This window comes from Chroicocephalus ridibundus, chromosome 1 (genome assembly GCF_963924245.1).
Source record: "Chroicocephalus ridibundus chromosome 1, bChrRid1.1, whole genome shotgun sequence".
NCBI lineage: Eukaryota > Metazoa > Chordata > Aves > Charadriiformes > Laridae > Chroicocephalus > Chroicocephalus ridibundus.
The window spans coordinates 70,232,729-70,248,779 of record NC_086284.1 but is presented as its reverse complement, the minus strand read 5'-3'; the positions used below and the strand labels follow the sequence as shown (position 1 = coordinate 70,248,779).

General features: G+C 40.6%; 1 long non-coding RNA gene across 1 annotated transcript in view; it reads left to right on the top strand.

The window, feature by feature from the left end:
• LOC134517361 (uncharacterized) overlaps positions 1-12,436 on the top strand; it is a 58,274-nt gene extending 45,838 nt beyond the window's left edge. The window contains exons 4-5 of the long non-coding RNA XR_010071608.1: positions 11,221-11,282; positions 12,138-12,436. This is a non-coding gene — a long non-coding RNA (uncharacterized LOC134517361). The remainder of the gene's footprint in view (positions 1-11,220; positions 11,283-12,137) is intronic.
• Positions 12,437-16,051: the final 3,615 nt, after the last annotated feature.

Here is a 16,051-nt window from a genome sequence, read left to right as displayed (position 1 = left end):
CTTCATGGAAGGACCGAAGGTTTATATGCCTTGTCTTTGTGCTGTGCACATCAATTCCGGCTCGTGGCTTCAATAGCTACATCAGTTAGGACCCTTTGAAATGGTCAGCTGGAGGCAGCAGATATTCCCAAGTTCAATCAGAAAGGAGCCAATCACAGGTGTTTTGCGTCTCCAAAATCAGTGTGACTTCTTTAGTCTATGCTGTGCTGCTAAACCAATTCGTTTATGAATTGGACGCAGCTGATACTTCCCAGCTCTGCACTAGGGGTGCTTTCAGTCCATCAAGGAATCGGGTGTCTCACATGAAACTGCAGGCTGACTTGTAGATAGACACCATCTATGGTGTGATGCAAGTTCTACCAGCTAAATCTGATCAAACTGTGCCATTTGAAAGGAGAACAGAAACAATTTAGCTAGCAAAAATCAAGTTCTTCATAGAAGACTCCATCATCTGCATTCCTATTTTTGTGCCGATGATTTGATAATCGGGCTTTTTGTTCTAAAACACTTTCTCAGGCAAAAATGTACAATCAATCTTTTTTGTTCGCATTGCACACTGACATTTATTGGTACCTTTAATATGCCGTTTCTATGAATAGTGTTATAGCCAGATGAAAGGAATAGCTGACTTGAACTTCTAGGTCACTAATTCTTTACAGATTAGCACTGTCAGCACTGATGGATGAAGGGGGAGATCTATCAGAATGGATGTGAGGGGTTTCATTCCTGCTTTGCAAATCATGCAGGAAATCCTAGTGTAAACTAAGCCTCTGCCTGCCACAAAAGTTAAAACATCACAAGCAGAGCAGCAACCCCACAGTTAAATTGGCTTTTTGTTGCTGTTGATCAAATTTCTTATAATCCTTCCTGCTTGTTTTGTCTAGTGCTGCATTAGTGATGAAAGGCCTTGGGATTTACTAAAAGAACGTAAAAGCAGAACAGTGCAAAACAAAACAGCCCAGAAACTCATGAGCAGGGAAAAGTATGCAATGCCTTTCTGTGTGATCTCGTTGGTGTTCACAATTCCCATGGAAGTCGTGTGGCTACAGAGCTGTGTGACACTCTCCAGGAGTGACCCTGCTTTTTTGCACTAGACATCAACAAACTGGGCAGTGGTATAAAGCACTTTGGAGTTTCTTTCCCGGGAAACAAAAAAAAAACCAAAACATGCCCATCAATTTGCAAACGATCCGTCTGAGTTTCCCACTCTGTATTTAAAAAAAAAAATCCATCTCCTTCTGCACTAAAGGAAAAAAAGAAAGGTTTTATTTCATGTCTGGTATAGGGACAAAAACCTTACAACATCAAGTAGAGCGGTGGTGGTTTGTGGAATGGGAGTATCATCTCTTCTTTTTTTCTTTTTTAAATTAAGTGATCCCTCTTAACTCCCATGGTTGCAAACCTGCCTCCTTACAGGATTTTCTCCTTGGTATGGAATTTTCCCTTACGTTACAGGTTTGTCTCCTTACAGGATTTTCCCCTTAGTATTCCTTCGGGGTGGACCCCTCACATTTGGCAATGACACACATCTCCAGCCTTTAAATTAAAGCTGACTGATATATTTTTTAAGACTACCTCCTATAGATGTGTATTTTTTACCTGCTATAGCAGGTAGTTTCACCATCTGAGAGGTTTTCTGGTTCTCAACCCTGAGACAGTAATGTGTTCATGTACACTGAACAGCTGTGTCAGGCTGCATTCCAGTAGCAATTTGCCATTAAAAAAAAAATGTATAGATGTATTTAAAAATGTCCATGAGTTCTCTTCATCCGTTAGAGGAAAACACAGTGAGTCTGGCTTCTCATACAGTATGTCCTAGGCACTGCAGGATACATCTAAATTTTGGTTTAAAGAAACTATCAAACCCTAATTGTTAGTATTTATGCCTTGTAGTTTCAGTAATTTATAATTAAAAGAAGGCAAAGAAGAGGTAACAGAAAGATCTTGGTTATTTAAGCCAGCCAACAGAAGGCTTGGAAGAGAGATGATTTCCTTCTCTGTATAGGATCTGAGTAAATAAGGGAACACAGATCACTGAATAAGCTTTCCCTTGGGAGGAAGAAAAGCTCTTTAAGCACAATAACTGGCTCTGAGTAAATTTAGACTGGAAATCATCAGTCTCCTACCACTAGGGCAGTGATGTTCTAGAAAAGCTTCCAACTGGAGATGAAGGAATAAGTGAGCCAAGTAATTCCTAGGACAGAGCTAGATGATTACTTTATTAAGGCACTATCTATTGCTTGGCCAGTGGTGATCCAGGGACTGTCATTAAAGAAGGTCCTTCCAGTCCCATGTTCTTAGGACAAGCGCCCTAAGACAGGAGCTGTCTCTAGCCAGAAGATCATTTCTCACTTACCACTTTTAGGACAGAATAATCCGTACCAAAGTATAACTGTTAAGTCTAAAACGATCTCAGGGTAAAGTAAAACAGGAGATGGGCTGCACCTGCTCGTACCTATGCCAGTTTTGCGCCAGAGAAATATTATTGATTTTGATGGAATTCCTCCTTGTCTGAGGATGTATGAGTAAAAAAAAAGATACTAAAAGTTATTAGAGCTTTAGTGTTGTCTTAAAAGCATCTGGGAAGGAGACAATGGGAGAAACAAGTTCCAAGTTCTCTCATTTTTAATAGTTGCCTTCCTTTATAACTTTTCTGAATGACTTCCACAAGTATTTCTGGCTCAGGGTCCTCCTAATTGCCCCTTGGAAATTTGGCGATGTGGCTGAATCAATTTTTAAAATACAACTGGTCCTGTATTATGTGCTTGTAGCTCAAGCTGCAATGAGGGAATGAAATTTCAGAGTGTCTTTTGACTCTGTACGCTATTAACTCTTGTCTTGATGATCCATTGATATGGTTTGCTGCTGGTTGAATGGTTTATTAAATACCTTTCAGCCTGTGTTGTATCGGCCCATCACTCATTACAGACACTTCAGGAGCCATCAGCCCTGCAAACAGGGTCTGTGTAATGAAGACCCTTCTTTTTCTGGTGTGAATACAGAGAAAGGGAAATGATAATTCAGGCTTTTGTTCCAGCCAGAGGGCCGCACTTGAATTGCTTGTAATCATGGTTACTGAGAGCCATTAGACAAGAAGCTTATTACTTAGCTTTGTCTTGCAACATGGGTTTCAATGGCTGTGGTGAAACTGTGGGGCAAAAAGCTCCATGGGCAGAAAGAGATTCATCTGAGTCCCGATTGTCATCTGAGTAAGAGGGTTAATGGAGCACCTCGTGGTTCTGCAAACCCAGTTTTCCTCCCAGAGGACTCAGAAATGGTTCATACCAAAGTTGCCTTGGCTCAGTGCCAAGCTGGGACCAAGGTGTGCAGCCTCAGCACACAGACCGAAGTGTACAAAATAGTGTAGACCCGACCAGTATCACCATGGAGATCTCACAGTTGTTTCCATGACATTTACTGGTATTTTCAATTCTTCATGAGTGGTGAACAGGAATGAAAGAGACAGGCATTCTACTTTATGGATAGCAAAAAAGAAAACATGCAGCACACTTTGAATTCCCTGTTTAAGTGATTTTTTTAAATCTCTACATTAGCTGTATAATAGCTTTTCATCAAACAGTAAATCTCCTCTTATGTATTTCTGTACCATTTGTTATTGTTCTGTGATGGTACCTAATAATAAATATTAGCAGGCATTTTATTCAGGTTTTACTGAGATACTAAATAGAGGCAATAGGACTTAAGCATAAGAAAAAGATGTTTTACTTTAAGAGAGACCAATCACACACCAGATCATGTTGCCCGGAGAGGCAGTGGAGTGTCCATCCCTGGAAATATTCAAACTCTGACTGGATATAGCCCTGGGTAATCAGTTTTAGCTGACCCTGCTTGGTCGGGGGTTGGACTAGAAGATCTCCAGAAGTGCCTTCCAGCCTCAGCAATTCTAAGATATCAAAGCAGACACATAAGAAGCCACACCACCAGACGCTAACCTACAAAGTACCAGGATTTCTTTTTTAATTGAACTAGATCATGAGTGGTGTGCAGCCTTGCCAGGAAATCTAAGATGCGCTTTGTTAGAAGTGTAGTGTTAATAAAAGCATCCGTTCTGTTACATCTATTTTTATTTTCAATAACTAAGGGGCATTTCCCACTTTTTCTAGTGAACTGCACGCTGCTCACTGCAGTTTCCCTGGTTTTCTGTGACACCAATATATAACAATAAATATTTTTCTCTAAGGCAGACCACAGAGAATAGCAACTTACTGTAAGACAAACAACTGCTTTTATCACTTAGAAGAGAAGCAAGTGCAAGAGAGAGTGGTACATCATACATGATTCTATAAAATAATTAATAGAATACTCAGAATATATATTTGTGGCAATGCATTAGTATCAGAGTTTTACAATTTCCAGTCTTTTCCATTTCTCAGTGGATTTTCCCCTGCAGCAACAAATAAAAATAAGAACTGCTTAAATAAACAGCTAATGAAAACTTAGCAGTCTTAAAAGAAATATTGGTTTGTTGGGGTTTTTTGTCAGAAAGCTTAATTGTAGGACATCTGTTGTTCCACTCTCTGCTACCTAAGAATTAAAATTTTTTTATTGTTTGCAAGTCTGATCTTAGAAATGGTTCACAGAACATGCTTGATAAATAATGGCAACTTCTGGGAAAAAAAATAGACTTGGATCATTGCTGGTTTTACAATCACAGAGTGTTAGAATAAGGCTGAGATAATTGTTCTGTCAGACTGGTTTCCTTCTATTTTGGAGCTCTCCTAGTGTATTTTAGCTGGTCTTAAATTGTTCTTTTTAGAATCCATAGCAAATTTCAAAGATATTTGGATCAAACCCAGGTCATGGCCACTAGCTCAGTTTCACACCAGTCAAGCACCATAATAACTAGTATTGAGTGGTTCTTGCAGAGGTGGAGCGTGAATTTCAGTGATACCTGAACTCCCACAGGGTCCTATTGAAGTTCTCATATTTTTGATAGGCTGTCCAAGTTCAAGGAATAAGCAAATGTATTTTAGGATCTCCTATTAATAATGACATTAGAAACCAAGACCAGTGAAATGATTTAATATAGATAGATTAATTTACAGCAATGCTTATGGGTACTGAGATGTTCTGGGCAGAAGAGTAAAAGAAGGTTATGCACATAGATATTACCATGGCTTGATATTTCTTTGTATTGTTTCCAGTTTTAAAAACATTTCCAAGTTTCTGTGCACTGGTACACCACCACACTGTATTGCAGTCTTTATTCTATCATGCCACTTTACTCCAGCCAAGCATATAGTGTACATCACCATAGCAACTGTAAGTCAAATTAGAGATACTTTGCGTATAACTTTTAGCATGTTTGGTTAGTGCTGGGTCAATGTCTTAAATTTCTCTAGTTTTACACCACAACAAATTCATTGTCTGTACCATGTATTTCACACTGTAAGGCCAGAGTCAGGCCCCGTGCTTTTTAGTTCCGATAGGGTGTTTTCGAGAAGTGATGGCTACACCTCAGAAGCTTTGATGGGCTAGGAAGATTTAGATAAACATCCTAATGATTTCTTGAGCCGTCTGAGTCTAGACTGGAAAGTTTTCAGAGTATAACTTGATTTGTAAAGTTTGCATCATTTCTGCCTCTTACAAATTCTGCTCACATTTCCTTACCTGTAAAATATCTTCCTGAAGTCACTGGAATGGCAAAGGTATGAGCAAGTAATAATTTTGAGGCACAGACTTGATCTGCAATTGGGAGTTCCAATAAGTGATATTTAAATTTTTTTTGACATTTAAAAACTTCCTGGTGGACTCAGTTCTAGGTTGTGCAAGGCTCTTCTCCTCTAAGGCACTCAGTGATTAGACAGCCATGGAGTGCAGTGTGACAGGGCAGCTAAAGAAATGTCTGAATGGAGGGTTGAAGGATATCACTGTATTTTTTTCCATCTTTTGACTCGGACAAGCCAAAGAGGAACCTAGCTCGGGGCAAAAAATGGAAGGGCTCTTGTCCTTGTTTCCCGTGTACATAAATATCACTCTGAGAGTTCAAATACAGCCATGTCCTCAGTCTGTCACTTTTGAAAATGCAGGCACCAGCACCTTGCAGATGATTTGCTAAAACTCTAGATTTTGCATATGTGCAGATATTCTCCCCCTAGAAAAAGCTGAAGGCCAGTTGTGTACTGCATTTCTGCTCCATCAGTACTTTCAGGTCTCAAACACTCAGATAAAGCAGCATTGTGTTTTGCTCAGACAGTCCCCAAACCAGCGCCTTCCAGAGGAAAAACTGCTTACTAGAATTCACACAAATGACGTTGTGGATGCCCCATCCCTGGAAGTGTTCAAGGCCAGGCCGAATGGGGCTTTGAGCAGCCTGGTCTAGTGGGAGGTGTCCCTGCCCATGGCAGGGGTGTTGGAACTAGATGGTCTTTAAGGTCCCTTCCAACCCGAACCATTCTGTGATTCTCTGTGTGTGTGTGTGTGTGTGTGTTCATAAGTTTCGTGTTGGGTTTGGTGCAGTCTGTGTCAAACTCTCCCAGTGATACCTCCGCACGAAACTGTGGCATTGCCATCTTTCCAAAACTATGGTCAACTGCTGAGATTACCTAAAAAATGTCTGTTACATGATTTCCCCAAAGAAAGGAAAACCACAACAAAACATTAACATCAGAGGTTGCACAGCAATACAAGAGCTTGAAGGATGCAACAGTACTTTGAGTGGTGATTGGTACAGGATATATGAAGGGGTCAGAGAAGTTGGGCAACTTCCATTCTAATTATTTCTTCATTGACATAATTAACCACAGATCAATATCTTTGGGATTTCTTTGAGTAAATAAATCAAGCAGTAAAGTGCCCAGCTGAATCTGTATTCAAATAGGTAAGTAAATTTCACACTCATTACATGAAGTTTTTAAGTTCCTGTAAATAGTTCCTTGTAAAATCTGGATTACGTCACCAAAAATTTTTCTGGGAAAAAATGTGATTCTTGTTGCCTGTGTGTTCTTTGCATGCAGAGGCTGATACTATGCATCAATTTCAGCTCTTTTAGGAGAAAAGCCTATTACCTCCTATTATATATAGCCATTATTAATACATTATGAAAATAATAGCAGGTTAGCTGTTACAGGCATTTAAAAAGCAGTTGCTAGAAAAGCAGTATAAAGCTATGACAAATATTTTAAGAAGTGTCTTTAACTTACTCACAAGGTTCTGATAAAGTGTTACTAAATGCCTGAGACTGAAGAATTGAAAGTAAAAATTCTAGCGTTCTGCACCACGAGCTCATCTCTCCGAGTGATTATCTAGCGATTTCATTCTTTGTTTCATCAGCTGAAACAGCCACCCAGGGCTCCCTGAACACTGACTCCTTGCAAATTATCCCATCCCATGGCAGGTGACAGGAGAAATAAAACCACAATTCCCTTTGTCTCATCTTTATTACCCCAATCAGATCATTCTCTTTCTTCTTCTATAATCACTACAGAGTGCCAATAAAAGAATATTTGGATGTCAGCAAATGGTTCCTAAATGGGGATCGGATAAGTACTCTATTTGTATTCGATTTGTACATAAATGGTGCCGTTTTTCAAGTACCGTACAGTGCACTCTACTTAATCAGGATGTGCCTAATCAGAAAAATCATTTAATGGGACATTGTTCGGGGATCCATTTTAAGCCCGGTGATAATTAATAGCAATGAGTGCTGATTGATGGTAACACTAATACTGCATACTGGGACGCGCTCAAATTATTTTGTCTTGGTGGTGCCTTTTGTGTCTCACTCTCCTGGCAATTGGTTCAGTTTCCTTCTCTAAGAACAGGTTTCAGTCTCTGCCTTGGAAAAGGAGGGTTGGTAGCAAGTTTGCCGTTGCCTGTTCCCGGTATTCAACAGGCTCCTTGGAAGTAGTCTTTCAGATTTCTCACTACCAGAGCAGGTAACACAGCTAATATCAAGTCTGAGGTTGTTTGAAAAATATTCTTGCTAAAAGATACTTGCTTTTACCTCTTGTTGATTAGCGGTGGTCAAAAATGATAAGTGGGGCAAGGTTTGTTGGGAAAAAGGTTATTTTCACAAGAACAATTTACATAGCCTGCAATAAGTAGGATACCGAAATTTGGCATTTACGACAAGGACACTGTGACTTAAAAACAGACAAAACTGATACCTACATCCATACATTTAATAAAAGGTAGCGCCCCTCCCTACAAATCCTACATCACTTTCTGTTTAGTGGAGCTCTACAAGGAAAAGAAAGAACCTTGCAGAGACACGCGACAGCAGGGCTGAGCTTCACTTTTTTCTGTGCTATTCTAGCTGATCACCAGTGATCACCAAGGTATTTTCCAGCACGGCAAAACTGCCCCAGAAGGCCCAGAAGGCTACCTGAAAAGTTCACCGTTTGTACAATGAAATATAGGTGTGGCACAGCAGCGGTCACGTTGGCATAATGTATGTTTTATTGGAGCCCCCTGATTTTCTTCCAAAGCAAGACATTTATGAGGCTTTTTTTATAAAACAGTTCTATCACAACTCAGGCTTCAATCCACATTTCTAACTGACAAAAAAAAAAACAAAACAAAAAAACAAAAAAACAAAACCCAACCAAAATTCACTTATTTAAAAATACCTTACTTTACGTATCACTTACTGCAACTTCAGGAACCACATGAGAAAAAGCTCTCCCTCCATGCTGCTGCACTGCTGTTGGTTTCCTCGGCTCATCTGTAGAGTTCACTTCTGATCTTCTGCACCCACTGTGCAGTTTCACACAGCACACAGAGAGAACAGTGTCCATCCATCAACTAATTAACGTAAGATGCTGTTAAGAGGTGTTCTTTTATATGCAGAATATAAAAAAATACATAGATTTTAAGCATGACCTGGAAAAGGAAACAAAGAGTTGGATTCTTTGAATAAATAAAGATGCCAATGGCACAGGCATCTACCTATGAACTAATCATTGTATAACCACAGAGAATCATAGAATCGTTTTGGTTGGAAAAGAAATTTAAGATCAGAATTACCTTGTGTAGCCAGTGGAGAGAAGATGGCAGTGTCATGCCACTCATCAGAAGAGAATTTAAGACCAATTTTTTTTCTCTGTGTATTGTGTTATCTCAATGCTTTGCACAGCGTGAAAATTTGTCTGTGAAGAGGTTCCAGTGTAGAATCTACACACAACAAAGGAAATTGTATTTGCTGTGTTTCAACTATACTGACTGTAATATGGTGATAGAATTTGGGGTCCCTGATAAAAGATTTTCTCATCTCATTTTCTCAGCTACCACAGCAGCCACTAACCAGCACTTGAGTTGGTCGGACTTTCTAAAAGATACCCATATCAGCTGACTTTAAGATAAAACCCCAAGCCAATGAAAACGAACTCAAGGAACACACTAAAAAATAAGTTCACGTAACGGGAGTGCCAAACCTAACAGTGACTCTACGCTGCCAAGAATACTCATTGCACAGTTTAATTCTGGGTTCTGGTCTTCTAATTGCTCACAGTGCAGGGAAGTTTGTTCATTTCCAGGCTCTTATTTAAATCCCTGTCCAAAACAAACCCTTAATACGGTTCTGGGAATAGCTCTGTCCAGGAACTCCTCCTACCAGGCATTATGGCTGAGACTGCTCTGTGTTTGGCTATCTATCTCAGCCATGTCTGGGTATGCAACTCAGGTTCATGCCAAAAACTACTTGTCTCTTGGGCCGCAATGCATTCCTCACATTATTAGTTGAAAGAGCCCTTAAGAGTAATATCTATGTCGATGGGAAGTAAAGGTCTTGGAGGAGACACAGGGTTGAATGCTATGCAGTGAGGCAGTTGAATGAGGCCAGCCGGCTCTACAGAAGTGAGGATCCAAGCCATCCTGTACATCTTGGTCTGGAGTCCAGAGGCAATGTCCCAGAAAAGCTGCATTTAGTCCTGCATTGCAGTACTTTCTTCAGACATCTAATAAACCAAAAGCAACCTACACAAGAGTATGGGCTTCAGTAGAGATGCCAGAATAACATATTGGGTTTGCAAACCTTCTTCCCCCCATCCCACAGACAAATGGTGTGAGCCTGGATTCCTTGTTTTGGTGACTTTTTAAACCTGGTAGCAGAAAGTCATCAGGCTTCAGGAAGTTTCTCCCGGAGAACATCAAAACCAGAGGGAACTCAATAAGAACGAGAATACTTGCACTGATCCTGAAAAATTATTTAGAGAAAATACAAAGAATATTTTTTTTCTTTAGCTAAGGTGAGCAGTAGGAATAACTAGCAGTCATTAAAGGTTTGCTAATGATGATTTATTAATTTTGGGTGAAATGTTGGCTTTAGTAAAATTAAAAGAATTTTTACTGTTGCCTTCAAGGGAGGCAGGATTTCATCCTTTCTGTTCTTCAGCAACAGATAAGATTTTAAAGGGTGAGAATAATCTTACCTAACCAATATTTATCTTTGAGCTAAATTCCCTCTGCTGTTAAATCTCAGAAATAAGCATTTCTAGGATAAAGTCAATCTGACCTATTCTAGAAGTCTATTTTTTAGACGTCTATCTTTAGGAGGATTAATTGCATCCTAGAAATGCCCATTTCTTTCCATTTACATGAAAGGGAGTATAAACTCCTAGCACAAATATAAGCATTTACATTTAATCAGATGAATCCCACTCCAGTGTGTCTGTCTGAATACATATCCAGTTTCCTTATGCTAAGTGTGCAGTAAAGGAAATTCTGATCCAATTAACCACTACTCTTTTTTTTATGTTTGGCTATATACATCTTTTGGCATGATATTCTAATTTTGTCTTATTAGTCAGAAACAGAATGTGAAAAATGTTTCTAATGTATTTAAAATGTCTTTTTTAATTATGCATAGAAGCTGTATATTCAATAAACCAATACACTAACACAAAACACTATTAAAAATTGTGGGAATATTTATAAACACTAAAATATAAATATTAATGTGTTTACTGGTGTCAGCATGTGCATCCACAGTTACTACATTTTCCATGAAATCACTTGGATGCCTGTGCTTTACAGACCCAGTTCACCTACAGTTTATGCTGTGAGAAACTGTGTATACTCCATGAAATATTTTATGTATGTGCTAAATGGCTTTAAAGTTCTGCTAAATGTATAATAGATAAAGACTGTACAGATGAACAAAGGCAGGAAGTTTAGCTTTGCTTTATGATAGATATGAAGTCACATTGGAAGTGTGCTTGACTACCTGAACCACACTTCTGTTTTCTATGTTTTTGACAGAAATGAACCACACTTACAGGGACTTAAGGAAAGAAGGAAGGACTGACTTGGTCCTGGAAGAGGTACGTTTTCCTTACTGGGCTGTGAGATAGGCTTTTAGTTCAATATATTGCAAATTACTAATACCTCACTTGCATCACTGAGTGCAATTGATTGCATTGCCTGTTTTGGCCTCCTCTTACACACATAATGCTGACCTTTGCGCATTCCTAATGAATTGGTGGAGTTCCTTCTCATTTACGTTGTCTCCAACCAAAAGTCAATCAGGAATTCTGTTCTTGCTTTCACATGGGGGTTTCAATCAAATTCTTTACAGCAAAAATCTATTTTGGAAAAAAACATGTGCAGTTACCTTATCTGCAGTTTCTTTCAGCAGCACCTACCAGTTGTGTTCTTTTTAGGAGAAGAACAAAAAAATCTCTGGTTAGAAGAAAGAGCAGAGAAAGTGTTTGCTCTTTAACTTATTTACATTCAGAATTTCATCATTCTCTGAGTTATTCATTTGTTTGATTCAGTTTCACACGGCCTCACAACAAGATTTTCCATACAAAAATTACCAGTTTGGAAGGAATGATTTTAAGGTCTCCAGTACTTTATGTGACAAACTCTAAAAGCAGTGTAAATTCAGATGATTGACAAAGAGAAGAGGGAGCGAAGAGAAGCACTGCTGTTTTACAGCACTGCCAAAGCCTCTCTCAAATACAAAGGCAAAAGTGTTTTCAAAAAACTCTTTAAAATTCTCTTGGAAGGCTCTTTTGTTTCTGAAAGCTGTCAGGACTGCTAAAAAGATATTTCTGGAGCAATAACCAAAAAAAAGAACTTTTTAAGGTTGGAGCTTTGTAAACTTTTAAAAAACAAGACCTGAAAATTTTCCATTTCAAGTGCTATTTCATTTTAACAACAGTCTTTCTATACAGAATGTAGCAGCAGAAAATTGCCCTGCCCACAGATTGGCCTCGGTTGTCCAGGGGAGGCTGGAGGAATGGCAGTTGCAGGAGGAGAACTGTACAAGGCCTAGAGACCACGTCCATGTTGACTTCTTGGAGGGGCCTTGAAGACCAGTCTTGTCTGCTGTGCGATGGGGAGTCTGCAGGCATGTAACATGGCAGAAGCGCTCCATCAGGTGAGCCAGCAGCCTCAACACCACCCATAGCCCATCGTTTGCTGAGCTTATATCACCTTCTGGAAAATCTTTCAGAGCAATAAAGACTATGAGTTTCTCATGCACCCAGGCACACAGTAAAATACCAAGAGAATTTGATACACCTCCCCCTCGCCAATAAAAACAATTTTTATCCTTTGGGGCTTACAAAACTGAATCCTGCTGCCTCTTAACTAATGGCAAGGGCAGCCTTCCTTCCAAGCCACCTTGAGTCTCTCTGATGGTAGCAGCACATCTGCCTGTCACCCGGACGGAGGCAGAGGAACACATGGAGCAGCACAGAGGCCTCTTCCTGCCCTATTATTAATTGATCTACACTGGCGTACTTCTGACAGGAGCGGAAGCAGGGAAAAAAGCCCTCATCAATCCAATGGAAGGGATGACCAGACCCCCAGTTATAAAAAATGTGTGACGACAGAGTTTACCCTGTGGCTGAAGCATGTAATGGTGCCTCAAAGCTTTATTGGATAAGTTAAAAATAGCAGGGAACGGTTGATGCATTTTATATTAAGCCACCGTGTGGTTACTAGCTGAGTGTAACTCCCTGAGGATCAAATACTGCTCTTTTTTTTTTTTTTCATGTGGAATTAACCATTCTTTTAATTGTTAACCTTGAAAATGTCTGTGAAATGCTTCCATATTCAGAGATCCAGTTGTGTAAATCATACCTTGACTACCAAAACAGATTTTTCACCATAGAGCTTGTAATATGTTGTAAGACAAAGCAAAAGAACCGGAATATGAAGAGCAAAGGTAGGATTTTTAATCTGCAGGCATAATTTGTCTCCCAGTCCAGTTGAAATGCAAAAGTCCAACTTTTGTTGAGATGTTGATCTGTAACAGAGTCTTTCACGGTAAGGCAAAACCTCATGCCCTAATTGATGCCAAAGCAGTTGTTTCCCCTAAAGCAATGGAGGCTCTCTGTATCATGTCAAGTAATCAATCTGAGTAACAAGAAGTAGGTGCCTTGCTCAGCTCAGCCCTACCCAAGGTTTCCTCTCTCTTCTATCAAGCTAATGGTGCCATGAATCTGCATCTCCAAAGCAGTCAAGCAGCTGGTAAGCCATTTGGCTGCTCTGCTCGGGGAAGATGGCCTCAGGACAGCCCGGGATGCATCCAGCACAGCCTGACCTTCCCTGCTGAGAGGCGGCAGAGGTGAGCAGCTAAGACCCAGCACCATGCAGATTTTCTTGACTGGAAGGTTTTTATGGTGATGAAGGATAGGAAGCTCATCAAAGGCTGAGCGAATATTTCACTTGCCTCCCTTCGGAGACGGGGAATGTGTTAGCATGGCAATTTGCCTGTTCCTGTACCTAAACTGTTCCATAAAAATATTGGATTTATTCTCTTTGAGCCGACTGTAATATGTGGCACTCAGCAGAGCTCAAATCTCCCTGGAAACACTCTGGATTTTCCTGGCCCACAGCCAAGAATGGTGTGTGCGCAGGGGGACAAATTATTAGACTACATTGGAAAAAAAAGAAAACCTTCAGAATTACCTGTGTCTTTTTGGAAACTTGGCAGATACCCCTCCTTCAGTAGCTAAGTAGCATGGGCAGAGTTCAGGAGCAGAGATAAGCAGCAGGAGGGAGAAAGTTACAACCAAACAGCCAATGAGAGTCCCTGTTATCTTTCAGAAACCACTTAGATTGCCCCCATGAGATTTAACGACAGCTTTTATAATGTTCTTTGTCCCTACAGCTGGTGCCTTATATCCCATAATCTGGAAAGTGAAAGTTGTCTGAAGTCCCTGGAAAAGCCCAAACCCTGTTTCTCAACTCAGTGAGCCCAGTGAAATCTATGTGGGTGTCTTTCTTTGCATTTCAAGCCATGGCACATTTTTTGCAGCTTATCAAGCCTGTAAGGGGCAGAAGATCATATTGTTCAGATCCATTCCACAGTCGTCTTGGTACAGCTGATGTCTGTGTCAAGAAAATGCTTATTTTTCACTCCCCCTATTTACCTGTCAAGAAGGAACAGAAGAAAAAAACCAACTTGTCAGAGTATGGGGCACTCAGGCCCTGAAAGGGAGAGTCATGCCCTGACTCAGCCTGTGAACATAACCCAGCCCCATAGAGCAGTAATTACATTTTGGGAGCTCAGCAGACTGTGCATAATTATACTCTGAGGAGGATTACTGCCTTGTATGAATAATACCATGATGCAATGGTAAATGTATAGCATATGCCTCAAACCTACAATCCAGGCTGGGTGACAGACCCCTCCCAAGACCACCCTGGCTGCTGCACAGATTAGCTGTCCCTGTGGGAAGAATGCCCTGAATGAAAAAGTTTCCTGTCGAGATCACACTTGTTCAGAGATAGGTAACAAATGCGGATTTACTCCATCCAGGAGAAGTGAAGACTTGCTAGTGAGAGAAATAAGATTTTGAATGTGAAAGAAAGAAATAACATTGCTCGCACCGCCTGCATCATAACCTGTATTCAGCCATCCCTTCTAGTTTCCCCCTTCCCAGCTCCTCCCCAGCCAAGAGACCTACACAATGGTTCTGGGATCCAGAGCAGCTTTCTGCTAAACCTGACACACCAAATGAATATCAAAACATTGCACAGCCTGTGCATACGGGCACAATGCACAAAGCTGTACCTCTAGGCATGGGCAGTTACGTACGAGACTCTTCAGGGCTTCTGTTAGTCTTCCTGTTCACTTTCCCCTTCTCAGTGAACTTCAGTGAAGCCTCTTGACCACCTGCCCACCTGCCAAGGAACACACAGAAACCTGTCAAGAGGGAAACCTTTCTATGTGCTATGGAAACGGGCTGTTGGTAAAGGTGACCCCAGCCTGCAGGAGATCCCTTTGACTCAATTAAATGGAGTAGTGAGGCATTAATGGTCTTGTTTGCCTTGCTTAGCTACTGGCTTGCTTTGGTTAATGACTCCAGCCCTCCTTACACAGCCAGGTTTCTCAGTTGTTGAGGCTACCAACACCTAGTTACCCACCCCACTTCTGCTTGTCAGTTGTCTTCTGAAACCTTCAAGTTTACAGCATAAAGAGACACTGATTTATAAGTAGCTCTGACTTTCGTGCCATGATAGAGGAAAGACAGATGTGGGGAGACAACCCTGACTGCCCTCCCAACCTCAGCTGTCCTGGTGACCCACTGTCTGTTGGTGCCCACAATATTCTTTCTTACATCATAAAAACTACCCATTGCATGCAAAGTCTTCTCAGCATCACAAAAGACCGGTGGTGCCTGAAGTGCTTTTGTGAGCAGAGGTGAGATTAAGCACAGAGCTATGGGAGGGGTCTCAGAATGGTATTTCCTCTCTTCTTTGGGTGACTCTGTTGGAAATATCTTCTCATTTCAGTGCTTGGCTAGAGCATTTATATGCTGGTTGTGGAAGTTCTGTGACTTTTATCTCACTGAAACATAACCTTTGATTAATTATTATTTATGGCTATATGTGCAAGCAACAATTCCACCTTCTATCAGCTTGTCCTTTGCCTCCTAACAATTTATTAGAACTCCTTAGTCATATGGTTTAGTTTTAGGTAGTCCTGCAACAACCAGGGGGTTAGACTCGATGATCCTTATGGTTCCCTTCCAACTTGAGATATTCTGTGATTCTACTCTACCAGACTGGAGGGAAGATGACGCAAAAGAGGGAAGAGTAAAGTATAGAAACTCTTTCCCTTCTCTTAGGAAAC